This window comes from Condylura cristata, unplaced genomic scaffold, assembly GCF_000260355.1.
Source record: "Condylura cristata isolate star-nosed mole 26May11 unplaced genomic scaffold, ConCri1.0 scaffold00027, whole genome shotgun sequence".
NCBI lineage: Eukaryota > Metazoa > Chordata > Mammalia > Eulipotyphla > Talpidae > Condylura > Condylura cristata.
Genome location: NW_004567128.1, coordinates 22738958 through 22760502, shown reverse-complemented (window position 1 = coordinate 22760502; position 21545 = coordinate 22738958). Strand labels below are relative to the sequence as shown.

Here is a 21545-nt window from a genome sequence, read left to right as displayed (position 1 = left end):
TTAAAATAACTGCTCCTAATGTAGTAAATACTACATCTAATCTCTCTTTGAAGATTTTGTTACAACACTGCAAAGTCCATTACTGTCAATAAGGAAGGTCATTTTCTATTAAGTTTATTTCTATCATTGATACACCTATTGGTTATAGTTCTGTACACTAAAAGTTAAAACCATTTTCTGCATTATAGGTCTTGAAAATACAGATTTATATTGATATACTTCTAGACTGCTTTTCAAGAAAAAAGTATACTTTATTTAAATAATCCTTTATTTACTAATTACTTACAAATGGTGTGAGATTCCAATATAGTTCAGTCCCTATACAAATCAACCCATTAACAAAGACCAAGTAGCTTTTGACTTTAGATGTTAAAGAGACACATACCAAATGTCACAGAAGGAATGCTGACTTAACAGTCTATTTGTTTTAATAACAGGTTAACATAACCATTAATCGCTTTTACCAATCTATCAAAATTATTTTACGCTTTTTGAAGATAATCATGAAATGCTGATCCAACACTTATTTAGAACATGTTGTAATAAAGCAAAGCAGACAGTTTTTCATTGGCACCCAGTAGATACTTTCAGCCTGAATCTTCAACAACTAGATTTAAATCACAAATGTAAAGAATTGAATAGGAGATCAAAAAATTTGAAATTCCTTTAAGTTGGTGAGATTATCCTCAATATATTTTCAGTGAACACTTAAGTCTTGATATAATTCCCATACCATATGAATTGACTAATCCAGTGTACAATTCAATGGTTTTTAGTTTACTCACAGTTGTACACACCATAATCAATTTTAGAGCATTTTTCATCCCAGAAATAAACCCCACCGCCACTTGTTGTCATTCCCCATTATGCTCTCCTCCACCACCACCCACTGCTGCTGCCTCCACCGCCGCCTCCTCTCAAGCTCCAAGTGAATCTACTTTTTGTCTTTACACTTTCGCCTATTTGGACAATTCGCATTAATGACATCATAATACCTTGTGACTGGTTTCTCTCAGCATAAATTGGTTTCAATGTTTATCCAATTATCAGTATTACCTTTCCTAGTGTCAAAAAACATTCCATTGTATGATAGAATTTTATTTCTGTGCTCACTAGCTGATGGACATTTGCTTTGTTTCTGAATATTCCACCAAGTGCCCCGAAGAGGGCCTCCCTGCAGGTGCTAGAGTTAGCTTCAGGGCTATGAAGCTATAGTCAGCCACCAAGGCAAGAATTCTATACCTTGGCCAGGGAGTTAACCCACTCAGCAGACCTCTTCTGTCTTGCCCACTGCTCCCCTCAGCAGTGTAGCTCAGTAGAACCATGGGGGGGGGGGGGATACTTTCTTACTTTGTAAACCTCTTGCCACAATAGCCAACACTCAGCACCTACATGTAAGGAACTGAGAAATTACTCCATGAGCATAAATTCTGTATATTATTAAAACAATCCTAACAACAACAACTGGCTATTGCTTTTCCCTTTTTATATAAGGAAACCAAGACACAGCTGTAAAAAGCCTTCTCCAGCTTGCATGCTTTAGCAGCATAAGTGGCAAAGAGGAATTCAAACAAAGCAGTTTATCTTCTTAACCAGTATACTATGTAATGTCTGAGTGAATGAGTACTGGCCTTTTTTTCTTTTTTAATCAATTTTGCTTGCATTTGCCAAGAGCACAGAGGTACTATTTACTCTCTCATAAAACACAGCCAGACATTGCATGAAATTCACCCATTTTAAAGACAAAGTTCCCTTTCCTAAAAGTGCTCTTTTCTAATTTCATTTGATCCGCCAAAAAATTTGCTGGCCTCAGACCTCTTTAATAAGTATCTCAGTATAAATAGGGTGGCTAGAGTACCATAACTGAATTAGAATGTTGTTACTTTGTTGCTTATGCTACATTATCATTTTTTTTTAATTCTGTTTTCTTTGCCTCCTGCATTTAAGAAATTTTTTCTTAAAAAGACTTAAGTTATTGAGTGCTCCCTGGTGGCGCAGCAGGTTAAAGCACAGCACTAAGAAGCTAAAGCCATTTCAACATAAGTTCGATCCCTAAAGCGGAAGTGACCCACATGGTGCAGCAGACCTCTCCTGACCCGCCCACTGCTCCCCTCAGCAGTGTACTTCACTCAATCTGCCTGTTCTGCCCCCACTCTGTCTCTGGTGATTCCTCTCACTGCACCGGCTCCTATAGCCTGTACCCCAGTTCTGTATGCATAAATAAATTAAAAAAAACTTATTTATGCATACAAAAGCTGGGGTGTACCTCAGGGGTGGGATGGTGGTGAGAAGATTCACCAAGGAGAGAATGGGGAGAAGAACAGAGGCAGACTGACTGCAATCATCTGCTGAGAGAAGCAGAAGGCAAGACAGGAGAGGTTTGCTGCACCATATAGGTAGCTAGCTCCCTGACAGAGGATGGAACTCAGGCCCCAGTGGCTGTCAGTAGCTTCCTAGTGCTGAGACTTAACCCCCTGAGTCAGCAGGGAGGCCCAAGAAATTCATTTTTAATAACAGTGTAGCTTCCACGTTTGTTTTTTATTTGTTGACAATGCTAGCCTTCATGGTGTATGTGCAGAATGCTATTTTGAAACTTTAGGATAAACTGTATAAAGACATTAACACTTTAAAAGATACTTTTTCTCTTACAGAACTCATTTTTTTTTTTAGAGATTTATTTTATCTGTGCATACAAATGGGGTGCAGGCCAGAATTGCAGGGGATGAGAGGATTCACCAGACAGAGTGGGGAGCAAAACAGGGGGATCTACTGAAATACACTGCTGAGGGTTAGCAGTTAGCAGGTCAGGAGTGGACTGCTGCACTGTCACAGGTGGGTCAGCTCCGAGGCCGGAGATAGAATTAAGGCTTCAAGAGGTAAAGAGTGTTGAGATTTAACCCCTAGGCTACCAGGGAGGCCCTATCTTAAGAACTAAACAAAAAATATATAACTTAAAACAGAATGGCAATATGAGCACCACAGAAAACATCTACATCTAGATTGGGATATTCTGAGATATTTATTATTGAAATACTCCAAATGGAAGGAAGCACATAGCCATGAATTGAAATTAGTTGATGGGCACTTAGCAGATGTTATCAAACATCTGTTAGGGTGGGAAATATCAGTAAGAATTCCTCAGAACAACATTAAAGTTTCATCTTAAAAGGTGCCAAGTAAATGTGTATAGGGATGGAGAGTAAAAGCATGTGAAACAGCATGGAATAGCCTAATGCAGTCAATGTAACAATAGTTAAAAATAGTTGTATCACAACAACAGCACCAATCAATGCCAAGTACCATTGAGGGGCATGTATAGCCTTGGTTTTTCATCATCTCTAGCATAAGCTGTTCAAGTTTAAGAAAGACAATTTGGCACATTAAGTTCAAAGGTGATTAAAACGTGCAATCATGTTAAAACAAATAGATATTTAAAGTTATCTTTATATTTGCCCATACCTTAAATTTCATTTATACTGGAAGAATGTGATCAAAGAATTGGAAGGGTGGAAGGTAACTAGTTTGACATGGTGACATTTTGAATACCTACTAGACCTGAATAAAAACAAGATTCAGTTTCTACATTAAAGAATTTACCAATCAATGTCTCTGCCCAGAAGCAGGATATCAAGTAAATTCTTTAAAATGCATTTCACAGATGTGAATTTCACACAAAAAGATTAGACATAAGGACACATCAAAAAGCCCTGGAACAAATATCAAACAAGTTAACTTTCTAAAGGCCAAATTTTCATCTTAAGTATTTTTTCTTTTAAAGATTTATTTTATTTATGCATCCAAGAACTGGGAATAGGCCAGAGGTATTGGGGGAAGGGATAAACAGGTTCACCAAAGACACTGGGGAGCAGAGGGCAGGACAGGAGAGGTCTGCTGGACCATGTGGATTAGCTCCCTGGGCAGGATTTGAACTCATACTGCAGTGGCCACAGAAAGCTTCATAGTGCTGAGACTTAACCCCTTGTACAACCAGGGAGGCTGCATCCTAAGTATTTAATCAAGCACAAAGATCTTTCAAAACATATTCCAAAGTGAAATATGAGTAAGAGTTTAGTGACCCACTTGTCACTAATAGATTAAGTTCATTTTAAAAGTATCTACTTCTGAGAATTCATTGGATTAGTGATTAAGGGCTACAAAGGACTTCAAGCTGTAAGTGGCCAAACTTCAGACTTTATTGATAAGGCAGTATTGAACAGCAGAAAGACCAATAAGTACAAAAAAGAGCCTAAACATCATTAGCTCAGGCAAAGGAATGATTAAGGCACAATTTGATATTCCTATCACCAAAATAGCTAAAATTAAAAGGACTGACAACACTAAGTATTGTTAAGGAGAACATGAATTACACATTACTAGTAAGATTCTAAACTGGTACAACCAACTGGACACATGCTGTTTAGTGATGCTTTAGTCAAAGGACCAAATATATCCCTACAGGCTACATCATAAAACCTAGTTGTACATTAGACTCTACCATCTAGGTTTATGTAATTGCACTGATAATCGCACAACCACAAAATCACCTAGTGATGCATTTCTCAGAACATATCCCCATAATTAAGGGACCAAGACTATACTCTGGAAATCTGCTTGGCATTACCTACTAAAGCTAAACACAGAAATAACTCATGATCCATTAATCCCACTCGGTATGTACCAAAAAGCATATACTGAAATGTTTATAGCAATGCTATCTGTAATTAGTAAAAATACTGTAAATGAGCCTCAGTCCCTGATGACGCAAGGGATTATAGTTCTTAGCACTATGAAGCTCTCTGCAACCACTGCAGCATAAGATGGATCCCCAGGCATGAACTGACCAACATGGCCCAGCAGACCTCTCCATCCCCACTCTCAGCAGTGTATTTCAGTGGATCCACCTGTTCTGCTCCCTACTCTGTCTCTGGTAAATCCTCTTATACTCCACTCTACCTCTAGCCTGCACCCCAGACCTTGTATACATAAGTAAACCTTTAAAATAGAAAAAATGCTGCAAACAATCCAAATATCCAGCAGTAGGAAAACAAACAAACAAACAAACAAAACCTGGTATATTTCCTATGATGAAATACTATGCAGTGATAAAAAAGAATTATTCAATCCTATGTTGAATGAGAAGCCATACAGAAAGTATGTTATATTACTCTTATATAGTTTAAGTTTAAAAATAGGCATAACTAATTCATTGAAAGACATTGATCATAATACCGGGTTTTCATAGGGGGAGGAGGTAGTGATAGAGATATGGGAGCCTTTTCGGGAACTGGAAATATTCCAAATTCTGATCTGAATGAGATCCATACAGACATACAGATTCTTATTATAAAACTGCACATTTAAGATTTATGCACTTAACTGTGTGTAAGTTACACCTCAATTAAAAAGCTTATAGGTGGGTTAGCCACTCCCAAAGATATGCCCATTTCCCTTGGGAAAATAAGCCACTGATTCTCAAAAATATGGTGCACTGAGATCCTTTCAGTTGATCCTTAAGATGTCATTTGCCATTTTCATTGTTATCACCTCATATATACAGAAGAGTTCTTCCAGAGGATGCATATGTGCGTGATATATAGATATGCATGATATCTATAGGTAGATATAGATATATATATATCATAATACAATGACAGCAGAAGCCAACATAGAATCCAGCTTTTTCCTATAAAGCCAGACATAACTGCAAAAATACAAAACAAGGCCACTCTTCTTACTAATTTTTATGTTTTGGAAAGCTACTTTTCATAAAAATATTAATGTGCAGTTTCATTATGTTTAAATGCAAAACTTGCTGTCTTTTAAATTCTCTATTATAGTAAACATCAATGGCTATAACCCCATATAAACAAAAGATCTTGGAGTCCTCAATAATTACAAAGGACTCCTGAGATCAATAAATTTGAGAATGACAGGCCTACTGATATATAAGGAAAATACGCTTTTTTGCTACTTCTGTTACAGTGACGAAATGAGGTATCAACATTTTCTCTGAAACCATCTGTGCTAGACAAAAATCACTGCTACTATATTTATCTGCATACTTTCATCCTCAATTCAGAAAAAAAAAATCTGATTATTATTTCCCATACCAGGCTACACTATTTTTTAATGGCAGTAATGTTTTAAAGCTTAAGCTAAACTTCAGATGAAAATTTAACCCAACTTTAGACTGTTTTGCCAGCAAAGAAATTACACCACTGGCTACCAAGTCTGTGGTTCCTAAATTCATGTAACAAGCTGTTGGACAAGCACAATTAACCCACATGATTCTAAATAAAATAAAGTTCCCAGACAGACATACACACAAAATGGGAGGAAAACACTCATATTATCCCTCCTTCATTTGTAAATCCAACAACTCCTAAACATATTAACCTTTTTTGGCATTCCTACTTTCCTTTTATAGAGAAATTTTTCTCTAGACTCATTTTTCCCACATCTCAAGAGAAATGTTTCTTGTACTCACACACATAAAAGTAGCTTAAAGTAATCTCTTGTCCAACATCTTGGTTTTACAGTTAACAGTGAGTTAACTCACTAGTTAGGTGATATAACAAAAGGTTAGTTAGATGATTTAACACGAAAAAGCAGAAACTAAAAAACTAGAACTAGGGCCCTCCCTGGTAGTGCAAAGGGTTTAAGAGCAGCACTATGAAGTTATCCACAGCCACAGCAGCAAAAGTTCATCGCTGGCCAGGGAGGTGACCCACATAGCATAGCAGACCCTTCCTAGCCTGCTCACTGCTCCCCTCAGCATGTATTTCAGTACGCCTGCCTGTTCTGCTCCCCACTCTGTGTGTGCCATCTCTGGTGAATCCTCTCAACCCCCTACCCCACCCTGCACCTCTGGCCTATACCCCCAGTTCTTGTAGTCATAAATAAATCAATCTTTAAGAAAAAAAAAACTGGGGCTAAACATAACTTTTGACTGGAATACAGTAGCTAATTCACTGATTATACTGTCTTCTCTTAAAATATGAATATTCTCTGACAAATTGTAGGAGGAAAAATTTTTTTTAAAAGTTTCCAAATTAAGAGCAAATGGAACTATTGCAACTATTTAAACAATAAAATTATTCATCTATTTTTGTGTATCAGATTATTTCAAAAGCTGTAAATTAAAACATATTAAAAAAACCCGCAGAAAGACTACAGTTAACAACACACTTTGGATGCCAAATTCCAGTCCCCTACATTTTGGGTAAGGTGGGTGGTTAAGACTGGCAATATGTTTTGGTAATCCAATGTTTAAGTTTGTATGGGAGCAACAATGAGAAAATATAGTTATTTTATAACACAGACTCCCCTTTTTCAGAGGAATGTTCAATCATTTCAATAGACAGAAGCTCTCAGCAGGGAGGGAGAATTGAGAAGAGGAGAAGAAGCTGAAGGGGATGTTTTGTTTTTTGGCTCCATTCAAGGACAGAGAAGCCAAAGTTAGCAGCACCTCTCAAACAAAAGAAATCCTGGAAATCTCATTCCTTTACTCAAGTCCCTAAAGCCATTCTCTTATCTCGAAGGAAATGTTTAATAATACTGTCAATTCCCCTGCTACTCAATTCTCCAACATGTCTTGTCATGACACCATCAAAATTACCTTTAAAAAATCTTAAAAAAATCTAATCATCTCTCCTTTTACCCTAAAAACATCTCTTTACCCTAAAAAGAAAATCTAAATGTCCTATGTAGCACTCAGGTTCATCCCCTGTGATATAGCCTCAATCAACCCTCCTTTCTAATCTTCTTGCCCACAACCCCCCCATCTCCAAAGTTCCTTCCACATTCTACTAGTTTTTCTCTGAAAACACTATACTTTCATATACATATACTTCCATTCCTCCATTGTAAGCAGAGGCTCTCAATTTTACATGTGTTTGTGCATATGCACACGCGCACACACACCCATGTGGCAATATGTGGAGACGATTTTAGTTGTCACAACTGAGGGGACAGGGAATAACTGACATCTTGTGGGTAAGTGCTAGGAATACAATATTTCACAACAAAGGATTATGTGGCCCAAACTGTCCAAGTGTTGAAGTTAAAAATCCTGATCACAAGCTGCTCCTGCTGCCCAGAAGTCCTTGCTCTAGTTCAGAGCTGCCCAAATAACACATATCTGATGACCAGCAAACCTCACTCATCTCTAACTAGAATTTAATCTCTTTTACCACTTCATTTTTCATAGCTCTTTTAACAGCACTTACCACACTGTGTGTACCTCTAGACATCAGCGCCTAGATAGGATTAATCATCTTTCTATCCCCTGTGCTGAATAGTATTAAATGAATAAATTTTATTCAATTGTTTTAAGATAGCAATCTCTGGTCAAAATCCTTCATTTTATATTTTCATCAAGGTCAAATAACTTGTTCACTAGTTGGTAGAACAGTCACAATTGTGAATCAATTGACAAATTAGAGCTCTTTACTACCTACATTTGCTCAATCAAGGCTAAGGGACTTTCTGACCACCCATAAAGGACAGACCTATAAACTATCAAGAAAGCCTCAGAAACCTACTCAGTCACCAACAAAGAGGCTGTTTCAAAGAAATACAAAGAAAACAAATTAGCAGAATGGGCTAAGGTCAAAAGAAAAGCACAGGGGAAAGAATTCTACCAGAGTTCAGAGAAAAGGAAAAACCACTTCCAACTGGAAAGAATCAGAAAATAGCTCATTGAAGATGGCATGTAAGTTAGGCCTTGTAGGCTAGCCATAAAGAGAATTTGGAACACCACTTCTATCAACTACAGATAGTTTGATTGGGGGGAAATAATAAGAAACCTTCGAAAGCAGATTGGAATTATGTCAAATGGCTTCATTTGGCCAGAGCTGCCGTGTTACGAGAGCTTAAGCAGTATTTGTGGAGAGCAGAAATAAGGAGATGCAGATAAAGAATGTTGATACTTGTGGCTATGTAGATGAACAAAAGCTAAAGAATATTTTCCTGATTCTCCTGTCAGTGACATAATTCCTCCTTCCATGATGCACTGAAGATAGCTAAGGTAAACCTTGAGCAATGAGACAGCTGACATTTATATAGTTCAGACAATGATATCCACTATTAAACAAGAAATACACCAGCAGTCTGCATTAAATTCTTACTCCATCTCTCAAGGCTAAACTGGAGAGAATCAGAAAATACCTCATGAGATGGCATGTGAGCTAGGCTTTGTAGGATAGCCATAAAGGGAATACGGAACAGCATCTCTATCAACTATAGTTCAGCAAACTCTGAATCAAACTCTTTAGAACTTTGGATTTATTGTTTCTAAAAACAATAAGTACATAATTTTGTATAGTCATTTCCATGAGACTAGGTAAATGTACACACAGGCAGTACTCTTTTCACATATACAGTATTCCTGAAATGTGACAGAAGTCAAGCATTTTAAAGCCAAACAGTTTTCACCCCTTTTTTATAACAGCTTCTCTCCACTTGAAGAGTCAAAGTGCAGAAAATGTAAAACCCCTAATTACACATCACCTTTCACTTTATTACATATACGTCATACTTCCTACTCATTCTAATTAAAGTTTTCACTTAATGTCCTCAGATTCTTGGAAAATGCAACTTTAATCAAAAGGATGCATAATGAAAACAAGTCCTCATAGCATTTTGTTCTGTTCATGGTAGACCAGGACTGCTGAAGGAAAGGACACTTGGTAGACCTACTGTGTTTCATTCAGCATTGAGCAAAGTCAGCCAACATAATCAATGAACCCACTCTAACCCAGTTAGGTTAAAGATTCAGTTCTCCATCTTAGAGATTGTTTGAGACCCTCCCCACAGTTGATGTACTTTGGTTTTCCAATCATTTCTGTAAGAGGACAAAAAAACCCTGAAACTTGTAGATGTAAGACATGCACATATACAGCAAAGCTACTGAAACATTCTCAAATAGGTAGGTCCATCCTGCAGTAAAAAGAAGTATCTTTTACCAGCTACATTATAGAACCTGAACTTATAGTATATTGACATATACTGAAGTTAAAACAAAGACTATATAAAAATGAAATCTATCACAGCTGAAAATTAGCCAACATTTTCCAGTGGTAAAAGATGTAGAAATGGGAAATAGGTAGAGCTTATTAAAGAGTTCGTGTAATTCTTTATCTACATAATTCACATTTACACAGTTGTCTCATTTCCCATTCCACAACACATTAAAAAAACAGAAAACTAAGAGTAGAACCACAAATGACAAAAGTGAAAGCATCGTGTAAGTAAGGTAGCTTAAAAATATTATTTCAGAAAAAAAATAAACAGCTATATACCAGAGACATTTTACAGTGGAGTGGGGAATGGGATCAAAAATGGGGGACGGGGGAGAGAGGGGAAGAGCACTGGACTATGGTGATGGCACACCTGTGATTTGATGGTGGGAAGCCCACGGGGATTGTAACTGAGATGGAAAAGGGCACAAAAGGATGTAAAAATAAACTATTAAAAATACACAATTCAAAAAAAAAAAAACCCTGAAGCTTTTTAGTGTACATACAGACCATCCTGAAAACCTCAAAGATCACAGCAGGCGAAAATCAACAGATGCATAAAATGACAAGCCAAAGAAACATTATATTCATATAGCTGTTAGTAGCAAACTAAAAAAAAGTTACAATGTGGAAAATCATTGGGAGTGTGTGGAGAATTTGGGAAGTCAAGTAAATGGGGGAGGGTATAGGAGTAAAATAAAGTTAAAACTAAAAAGTTAGCTGTATTAAAATCAACTCTGAAGAGAGTATTTACAAAGTATTATTTACAAAACATTATCTAAAAAAGGTGGCAGCAAGAGGACATGAAAACAGTGATTTCTAAACAGGATGAACAAATAATATACTCAGGTTCTAAGGCAAGAATAAGTAGAGGCAGAGGACAAGAGGAAACATGATTTAGTGAACTGATTATGTAACTGCTGAGAATCTTTGAACACACATCCAATAATACGGTTGTTTCTACATGTCAGAATTATCAGAGGTGGGGTTTGTGTTGCTTTTATTTCCTTATGCTATCCTTATGCTATCCAAATATAATTTCATAATGAGATGTAAAGTATAAAACATCTTTAGAAAGCTTTTTATCAAATAAACTGATTTTAATATTTAAAAGCTTGAATATTCTGAAAAATTTATTTACACAGAACATTATTCCCTAAGACACGAAATTAAATATTTTAATAATGCTTTCCAATTTAGTGTCTTTCCAATTTCTACTAACATGACAAACACCACTGCCTTGCTCTCAAAAAGCTGCTCTTTGCTCACAGGTTCTAGTTCTAAAGCACTTGTGGAAAATGATTTTTAAACTCACCTTATCCAGCACATGACAGCAACGATTCTGTTTTGCTCATCTGGTAGCACCATTACCTGGTTCAACATCCAGGATATAAGAGGCATTTAAACATGTAATTGAGTTTAAAATAAAAGTACAAAATAAGAGAGTCAAAAACATTAGACAGTGTTAAACCCAAAGAAAATGTAGATTGAGCTGCAATTTATTTCTAAAACCAGTAATTCAATAAGGGTGGTTGTTTCTATACTTGGGAATTTGTTAGAAATGCATATTTTTGGGCCCCATTTCAGACATACTGAATCAAAGTTTGTGTTAGGGCCCATTAATCTATTTTAACAATTCCTCCATGTCTGATAAGCAAACACGGAGCAGCAGTGATGTTAACCACTGCTCTAAATTAGGAGTGACAAACTATGATCACTCACCAAATCCAATCTCCAGTTTTTGTACAGCCAACAAGAATGTATTTCAAATAGTTACATTCAGTATGATGATAAGGACACTAACTTTTAACCCTAATTAGGCAAAATGCTGTATTCGCTCCCCCATTCTACTCTACTCTTTACACCTTTATTAGAAATTATGTACTCAACTATCATATTTCATCAGTAGAAAATTTAGCTAGTATCACATATTTTGCTTCAGAATACAAAGGCTAAAAAAATTATTATCCAGCCCATTACAGAAAATTTGCTGAGCCCTCTCTAAACTTAGGTGTTACCAAAGAGCAATCAAATCTTTCTAAATGTACTTTAGATCAGAGACAAAAATGCTATCAGGAAGACTATGGGTTTGATGCCATATAACAATTTCCATGCTCTCTGGTGTCCACAAGTAACTAGCTAAGAAGAAAGGCAAATGTAATTAACAACCTAAATTTGTAATTCTCAATAACCACCATAGGAAAAGGGCATATAAATGGGACAGGAAAGGAAGTTGCTTCTACTCTTTTCCCCCTTTGCTTCCCATTTCACAAATTCTGGAGGAGGTTGTATCCAAGACAACCAGCTCAAAACACTCCAAATCATTTCCTTTGATAATGATTAGACAATATGGTTCCAAACTTATTCAAAGTGTACATAATTGAAGAAATGATAAAATGAAAGAAGTCATAAAAATGATACATCAATTTTGTACAAGCAGTTTGTAGGTCCTGAACAAGCAGTTCTAGGAACTAGAGTCAAATATTCCCCCAGATTTTGCATTCAGGCAATCAATAAGCATTACTCTGTAATGTGGAAGCAAAACCCCAAATCTCTGACCTTATCATCCACTGCCAGGTAGATTTAAGCATGAATTGTATAAAAAAACTATAAAGATACTGAATTCCAAAATTTAATTAACATGACATTAGATATGAAAATAGCTTCATGCAGAAGGTAGTCTAGATAGGCTACCTTGTTCAAGTTACTTTACTTTCTGAGCCATGTAGCTCATCTGAAGGATGAATCTGACTACATCTGAGACCCCCTTCTGGAAGTACTCATGGTAAAAGGAATAATTAGGCAAAAATCAAGTAACTCCAAGTAATCAAGAGAATTAGCAAACATTGAAGTCATACCAAACTAATCATCAAAAAAAGTTATCTGAATGTCTCTGTGTACCAGTCACTTTCTATATATTTAGGGATATACCAGTAACTTAGAATTTGAGTCTGACCAGATGAATGCCATTAACCAAAAAGATAGAATTTGAAGGACAAAATTAGTCAAAGCACCTAAACAAAATTAAGTAAAACAAAAAGGAAAATATGCAGACAATGTAGAGCTATAACTGACAAAGCATCAATACAGAAAAAGAATGATAAGAGGAAAGGTAGAATATGTAATTTCTGGCCCCAAATGAAAAGTATGACTTGTAAGAATTCCTAAAGCCAATATGCAAGAATTACAATAGAGTTATTTCTACTGTATTGCCATTTGGGTTCACTTTAGAAGGCTGGAGTTCAAAATGAAATTCTACTTAAAGAAACTGAAAGGTAAAAGGGAGACCTCCCTAGTAGCGCCAGGGATTAAAGTGCAGTGCTATGAAACTATCCACAGCCACTGCAGAACTAGCACTCAGTTCTATCACAATCACAGGCCAGGGAGCTAAGGCCAGGGAGGTGACACGTACAGTACAGCAGACCTCTTCTGTCTTGGCCACTGCTCCCTTCAGCAGTGTATTTCAGTCACTCTGCCTGTTCTGTTCCCAGCTATCTCTGGTGAATCCTCTCACACATAAACCTCTGGCCTGTACTCCAGTTCTTGTATACAAATAAATCTTTTTAAAAAAGGTAAAAGAGAAACTCCAGTAGGTTACAATACCATAGGAAGGTATATTTCCTTTAACAACTCAATTCACTGTCCTGTAAGGCACAATAAATACCAAGTTAGAGCTAGGAAGGGCACAGCAATCAATCCACCGTGCCTCACACTTCTTACAACATAAACTTCTAGTCAGAAGTAATCTCTGAACAGCGAACGGCACACAATAGATGGCCAATAAATAACTGTTGAATGGATAAAAAAAAATCTTAATGGATACTGTTAATGTTATTAGAGCTATAACCTTAACTCTAAAAATGTTTTAAGTAATAATGGATGTATTGTGTATACATAAAATTTTACAAGAAATCTGAGTCTCTCACAACTACTAAAGTAGTATCTTATATGGCAATGATGGACAAAACTAATTTCAAGATTAATGCCCAAAAGTAAGGCACAAAACAAGAAGTCTCAATCTCCTCTTTCCCTATAATGACTGCACAGAATCATTTTGAATTTAAATGCCCAGTTCCCGCTCCAAACCTACTCATTTATAATCTCCAGAGAACAAGGACCTAAGGCAAATACATTTTCTAAAAGGTCCACAAGTAATCCTGACAAACAGTTGAGGCAGAAAATCACTGTTGGACAATAATTGAAAGAGAAACATTTGTTGCCAATACATTACAGACAGATACAGGTACTAGAATACACTTAGGAAATTAACTGTATACGTTTTTACACTTTGCTCCTTAGAAGTGCACTGAATTGGTTATTATTATATACAACAGTAATAACTGAACAATAAATTCAAACTCCAATGTATACAGTATCAAGTTTTAAGTCTTTTACACACCTCAAGGACATTTATAGTCCTATTTTCTGATACAATGTAACACAAGTATCTTTTATAAAAAACCTCGTGCCAAATTAAAAATTCTCAGATTCTACATTGGCAGTCCTCCACCCAACCCTCAACAATTTAGTTAGCTTTAACAGACCAAGAGAAATTAGAGAAATAAACACCAAATAAAGGTATTACCATTCCCTCATTCCATAAAATGAACCAATACAATGCCAAATGAAACAATTTTGAAGGGTTTTTATTTTTAGTGTGAAATTAAACTGACTTTAAGCTAAATAAAACCTAGAATTCTCAAATTTAGGTAATAGACGTTCACATACTAAGTGTTCATTTATGGTGATTTAAATAGAAATGGCTAGATTTTGCATCTTTCAAGAATGTTAAGTCATCTAACATTATTTTAGGTTTAAAACACAAACACTGACTAAACTATCATCCTGAATGCATTGGGAGGCACATGATGGGAAGAACCTATTTGCTGCAAAAATTCAGCACCTTTCTTGGGAAGCCAAGATATTCCCCAAATTGCAGACTAGTGTCATAGTTTTAATATTCTTATTGAAAACTGCTATAGTATAGGAAGCAAACCAAAAGTTCTAAACAGTTTTTTAAAATTAAGTAATCAATATTATTTCACTAACAGCACAGTAGTTGAAGCACCACTGTTGCACCTTACAGACCTCAGTTCCTCATCTGTATACTGAGAATACTACTAGCTATACATAAGGTAATCAGTGGAAATGTTTAACATAGAGCTGGCACATAAGCAATGCTCCGTAAGTGACAATTATGCTGATAACTGAAAACAGCTGAAGTAAAAAACTCCATCTTATTTGCCTATTTAAAGTTCAGTAAGAACAATAACTCGGTGGTTTTCAATTCACCCACAGTGCTTTTAAAATATATCTTTGCTCAGGTCCCATCACAGACCAATTAATCAGTCTCTGGGAATGGAACCCAGGCATCAGTGATTCTGTTGTGCAATCAGAGTTGAAGGCAAATGTATTAACCCTTTCCTATGTGTTAGATTCCCTCCATTAAAGAATCAGGCAAAATAAAATACCACAGCTTTCAAAAAGACACGGCTCCTTAAAGAACCAAATGAAAACTAAAACCCCATTTTTCAATTTTGGAAAAATTAAACTTCAAAACTCAGAAAATATACTAGCAAGAAGGGAAATATGGTGCAGGTCATAAAAGCTTTACTTTTAGAATGTAAAAAAAGGGCAAAAAAACCCCAACTAGGTCAATAGTCACAGATAAGATGATCCCCTACCCCCACCCCAGGTTATAGTCCAAAAGACTGACAAGAGGACTAATCCTCTCAAACAACTTTCTTTGACCAGATTTAAACAAGGATTGATTACAATATTAAAATTCTAACACTGAAGTATAAAAACTTTATTAATTCAAAAGTTGACCTTTTGAAATAAGCTGAATGATTGCTAAGAACTAGATGACTAGCAAATTCATAAAACACTCATCTTCAAAATCTACAATCTACATTAATATCATGTCAAAGGGTTATCTACAAGGAGATATCCACGAAATCTTGAGATGTCAGAAAAATTACTTCAAGATCCTGGAAGAAAAAATATCCAAAGCAAATCCTACCCGAGCATTCTATTAATAAAGAGAATTGGAATTCTTAACAAGAGATCCTAATAACCTGCTGAAAGGTAAAATCTGCCCTTCAAGTTACTTTCTAAAGAACTCAGATCCTCACATGTACTGTTCTTGCTGTTTATTCCCCCTAGAAATTTTCTCTTTCTGAAATTACCAAGGTCAGCAAACAAAAGAACTGCCATGAGAACATAAAGGTAAACTAACAATTTCAACAGTTAAATGTCCATGCAAGGAAAAAAAAAAGGGGGGGGGGAGTTTGGGGGACGTGTAAAGGATAAGGAAACGGGGAGAAAAAAAAACCGTGTAGCTGAAGTCCATTTTCAAGTTAGAAAAAGCAGAAAATACTAATATATCAAAAACTATATTAAGTTCACCCTTGGACCACCAAATCCAAATACTTAAGGTTTTCTCTCTACTGGAACAATAAAAGTTTAAAAGGTTAAGGTTACAATTATAATAAAGCGCCTAAGTCCTAAAGATTGAGAAAACAAATGTTGACATCTTTGTATATTTACTTATGAACTTGGAAGGCATTCGCTGAAACCAAAATGGCAGCCCAGACCAGTGATATCTAAAAGGGAGTTCGTAGTCTATGTTTAAAGTTCAAGCGTACGTACGGATGAAGAAAGCCAACTTAGTCGTGGATAACAAGTGCTTACCATACAAGCAATCACTAAGAGTAGATAATGCGCTCCAAGAGAGGGTTAAGTACCTGCTGGAAAGTTTTCTTATCAACACCCCCCAGATTTCACCACAAAAGTGAAGATCTGCAAATGATATACGGATTAAGAGAACTTAGGGCTTTCAAGGTAAAAAAAAAAAAATTACCTCCGCCAGAATAAAGCACCAGTGTAAAACCTATAGTTACAACTCACTCAGTTAAATTCAAAGACAACCTGAAGAAATTACACACACCTGTAAAATAAATGCACGGGGGGGGGGGGAAGCCAATTAACGTTTTAACTAGAACTTTCAAACATGCTTAATATAACCAGATTCTATTGGAAATCTTAAAAATTCCCATCTAAGTTTCGGTCGCTACAGGAACACCTACAAATATATAAAGCCGATAATGCACCTGCTCTGTAACTTTTTACTTAATTTTTCACAATGAATGAAAAACAAACCATTTATCAAGCCCGAAGCCTTACATTGCTAAAATCTGCAGGCTTTGTCATTAACAAACTCTCACCTGCTAATATTTTTTGCAGAAACAGTTAAAAATAGAAAGGTGGTGGGTCCGAGCTAGGTTGGAAGCGATTTCTGCATCTATCGTGGCTTTGGCCCGCAGTAAATTCAGGGGAGGCTAAGGAGGTGCAGGCGGCCGATAACCCGACCCAGACGCAAGACCACGGGGCCCAGGAGCTGCGGGTTATCGCAGGAGGGTGGGGGAAGGCGGACAAGTCGTCGGGCCTGATAGCCAGGCGCAGCCGAGGCCTAGCTCTCCGGCTCCAAATCACTCCACCTCAGTAATGGCGTTTGGTGTCAAGTAGAACGAGACTGGGAGGGAGAGCGGTCGCCAGGGCGCCGGGCGGCGAGGCTTGGGGGCGCCGGGCCCCCGGCGCCGACCAGGCCCCCGGTGCGGAGGCGGGGGCTGCACGACGCGCCCGGAGACTCCATCCTCCCACCCCCCCCAACCTCCCCCCCGGCCCAGACAGGACGGGAAGGGGGAGGAGGGGGAGGGACGGAGCCGTCAGCCATTTTCCCTTACAGTCCAAAACACACAGACATGCTCCTGGGACGCCGGCCCGGCCCGGCCCAGAGATGAGCCCCGAGCCGTGTCCCGCGTCGGGCGCCCTAGCCCAGCGCCGAGCTGGGGGGAACAGGGGGGGCGGGGAAGCCCCCGGCCCGGCCAGCGGCCAAGGGAGGCCCAGTGCACACGCACACCCCCCTCACCCTCCTCCCCTCACCTAGATCCAGCTGTTGGCCCCGGAAAAGCGCGGCGTCCTGGCGCAGCCGGCTACTCACCGCACGACACAGGCTTCTCAAAACCCGGGCAGGCAGAAGGTGGCAAACGGCTGCTCGGCTCAGTCCCGGGACAAGGCCGGCCCTGGGTGCATCCCAGGCACGGGACTGACGGGCGACCGAGTGTGCCGAGGGGTTGCAGGGGCCGGGCTCAAAGCTGCGGGCTCGCGGGCCACAGAGCTGCACTGGAGCACCGGAATTTGCACCTCGCCGCGCACGCCCTGCAGCGGCGCTGGCCGCGGCCGCCTCCTCCTCAGCCGGCGGCGGCCCTCTTCCCCCTTCTCCCCTCGGGCTGGGGCTCTCACTGAGCTCAGACAAGCTCAGGGCGGTGCGTTTCTCCTGCGTCACCTCCTTCTGCTCCTCCTCCCACGGCGGCGGCTTCACCTTCCTCTGGTCGCCCCCTCTGTCCCCGCTCCGGGCCTGGTCGCTCTGCTGAGGCTGGCTCTGCGCTCCCGGCGCCGACCCGAGCACCGGGCGCTAAGGCGGCCGCCTCCCTGGAGAGGCGGCAGCGGCGGGCTCCCGAGAGGCCTGCGAACAGACCAAGTCGGGGAGGGGCTCCGCGCGGCAGAGGCCCGGACTGGCCGGTTATAGTGAGGTTGCGGCTCCGGCGGCGGCGGAGGCTAGCTTCCGCAGCCGCGGATGCCCGTCCTCGTCAATATGGCGGATTCGGCAAACCAAAAAAAAAAAAAAAACCGCTCGGCCAGTGGCGGCGGCGATAGCGGCGGCGGCAACAGCAGTGGTGGCGGCGGCAGCAGCGCGGCGGCGCAGACTCCCACTAGCCCCAGCACCGCCCAAACCCTCAGCCACCCCGCCCCCGTCAAGACCCGCCCCCCAAGGCCCGCCCCTCGACCCTCCTCCTCCTCCCCCACCCCCTTCCCCCACCTCCAGCTCAGCTGCTCCCTCCGCTCCCTCCAATTCCCCTCTACCTGGGCCGGCGAACCCCGGACGGTGGCGCGTGTGCCACCGGCCAAGTTAGGTTGGCCCAGAACCACTTGGAACTCCGAGAACAGGGGTGGGGGAGGGGCGGATAATGCGGTAAAGACTGTTCACATTCGACTCAGGCCAGCCCCTCCGGAGCCGCGCTGACAGGGGAAACTGTCCCACAGCCTTAGGCTCGGGAGCATTGCAAAGCAGTGGGGGATCGAGGGTAGCCCAAAGTGGGGGTAGGGGGTCCCAAAAATACCCGGCGTACCACGCTGGAGGAGCTGGGAGGTGGAGATTGGCAGGGTACTGGTCACGACAGGGTTAATCGCGCGAGCCTCAAGCCGCGTCGCTGAGTTTCAGTTCGGCTGCTTGTTTTTGTTCCATTGTGAACCGTGGCCCCGCCGGCAAGTGCCCGGATGATGACGTCACCAGCCTCCCCCTTTTCCGGGATTGTGGGGGGAAGGGTAGTGAAACGCGGAGATACCGAGACCCCACGCTAGCGGGGGGGGGGTCCCCGTGGCGCAGCTGACCCGCGTCATGCCCGTGAGCCCACTAAGCCCACCGGGCAATGTGAAGTCTCTTAGACCTGGCCTCCTGCTAGAAGCCGATAGGGGGAAGGTGTGGCTATCTCTAGCGATGGAGGGGGCGGAGGTATAGCGGGGGCCTTCCCACCACCCTAAGAAGGAGGTGCTCTGAGAAATTCATTCACATGATCCTGCAGCATCAGTACCTTAAAGCGCTTTGGCTTCTTCATAGTCTGACTGTGACTTAAGCACACTTTGGTCATCAGAACCTTTAAAATACACCAGAAAAAAAAAGTATCGAGTGCCATCAACCACATAGCAAGCACACAGTAATATACTAGCAACAAAAGCCTCTTGCCAAATCATCAGCACAATTCAGTGTTAGACTCTCCTGACATCCACTATGTCATGGGCTCTTCTCATGTTTATATTACAAAGTGAAGGTTATCAAACTAATCTCAAATGGATTGTTTTAAAAAAGTAAATACAGTCTTCTCTGGATACTCAAATTTAAAGAAATTGTGTTCCTAATTACCACAGATTTCCTTTTGACTGAAAAATCCTGTGGACACCAAACAGTATGCAAAATCATAACAAAACCCTATAAAACAAGATCACTACATTTTGTATGGAACAGGATTGGCTTATAGTTTTGCTATAATTGGCTTATAGTTGTGCTATAATTATGGTAATTTAAAATAAAAGTTTGTTAAAAAGAAATCCAAACTAAATTAGGATAAGAGTGCCTCACTAGTATCTAAAATTAAAAAATCCATCCTCTATACAGCATTAGATTGAACAAAAATTCCCTAATAAAGTTTCTGAGACAAAAAACACATAGTACTAATAATTCACAGCACACCTTATAGATGGCTTATCTTCTCTACCAGCTTAAGGAGCTTTTCCTAAAGAGTTGGCACTACCCCCATATAAACTAGGTTTGCTAAGATCTTGCATGATTGTTTAATTTAATCCTCAGAACTCTGTGTGGTAGAAAGAACATATATTGCTATCATTGGTTTTAGATAAGGAAACAGAAAGGGTAAATGATTTGCCTAAGATTACCAGACAGGATCGGTAAATGTTGTGCACAGGTCTTTTAACCCTATCAAAGGTACACCTTTAACAAGGAAGTCCACTTTCACCAATTCTGTTCAAATCTGTTGTGGTCCAAGCCAGGGGAAGGGAAAAAGGAACACAAAATAGGTGTCCAAGTAAGAAGCAACAATTAACTACCTCTGTTTGCAGATAGCACAATTTTGTATAAAGAAAATCCTAAACAGTCCATTATAACCTATTAGAACTAAAGAGTTTACAAGGTAGCAAAATCTAAGATCAATATTTTCAAGTCAATCCTATGATTATAAAGTAGCAATAAATATGAAGAAATTAAAACAATTCCATTTACAGTAGCACTAAAAAGAATACTTTAGACTAAATTTAACAAGAGAAGTGCAAAATTTGAACACTGAAAACTACAATACACTGTTGAAAGTAATTCAAGACGGAAATTTTAAAGCTAAATGGAAAAACAAACTATATTCAAGGATTAAAAGACTTAGTATTGTTAACGTAAAATTAAGTAAGTATGGTATTGTTAAGATAGTACTGTTAAGGTGATCTGGAAGGTCACCCTAACCCCTAACAAAATTCCACCAGGCTTTTTTACAATAAGTATATGAAATATATTTAAAATTTAAATATATTTAAAATATATTTTAAAAGTCATTAGGAAAATGCAAATCAAAACCACCCGATGACATTTCATACCTATAAAATACCTACTAAAATGCCATTTCATACCCATAAAATAACAAATATTAACAAAGATATTGAGAAGTTGGAATACTTGTACATTTCTAGTGGAAATGAAAAATGGTACAGTCACTATTGAAAACACTTTGGCAGTTCTACAGAAAACTAACTATAAAATTACCATATAACCCTGCAACTCCTCTGTTAAGTATATACTCAAAAGAGGTCAAACCAGGGACTCAGATATTTTGGTCATCCTTTGTCATAAACATTCTTCATAATAGTTAAAATGTGGAAACAAATCTAAATGTTCATCAACAGATG

At 39.3% G+C, this 21545-nt stretch overlaps 1 protein-coding gene across 2 annotated transcripts in view; it reads right to left on the bottom strand.

The window, feature by feature from the left end:
• Positions 1-18626, bottom strand: part of USP9X (ubiquitin specific peptidase 9, X-linked) — a 112801-nt gene extending 94175 nt beyond the window's left edge. For both annotated transcript variants that reach the window (XM_012730322.1, XM_004689954.2), the window contains exon 1: positions 18022-18626. The gene's annotated coding sequence lies outside the window, so the exon portion shown is untranslated. The remainder of the gene's footprint in view (positions 1-18021) is intronic.
• Between the last annotated feature and the right edge of the window lie 2919 nt (positions 18627-21545).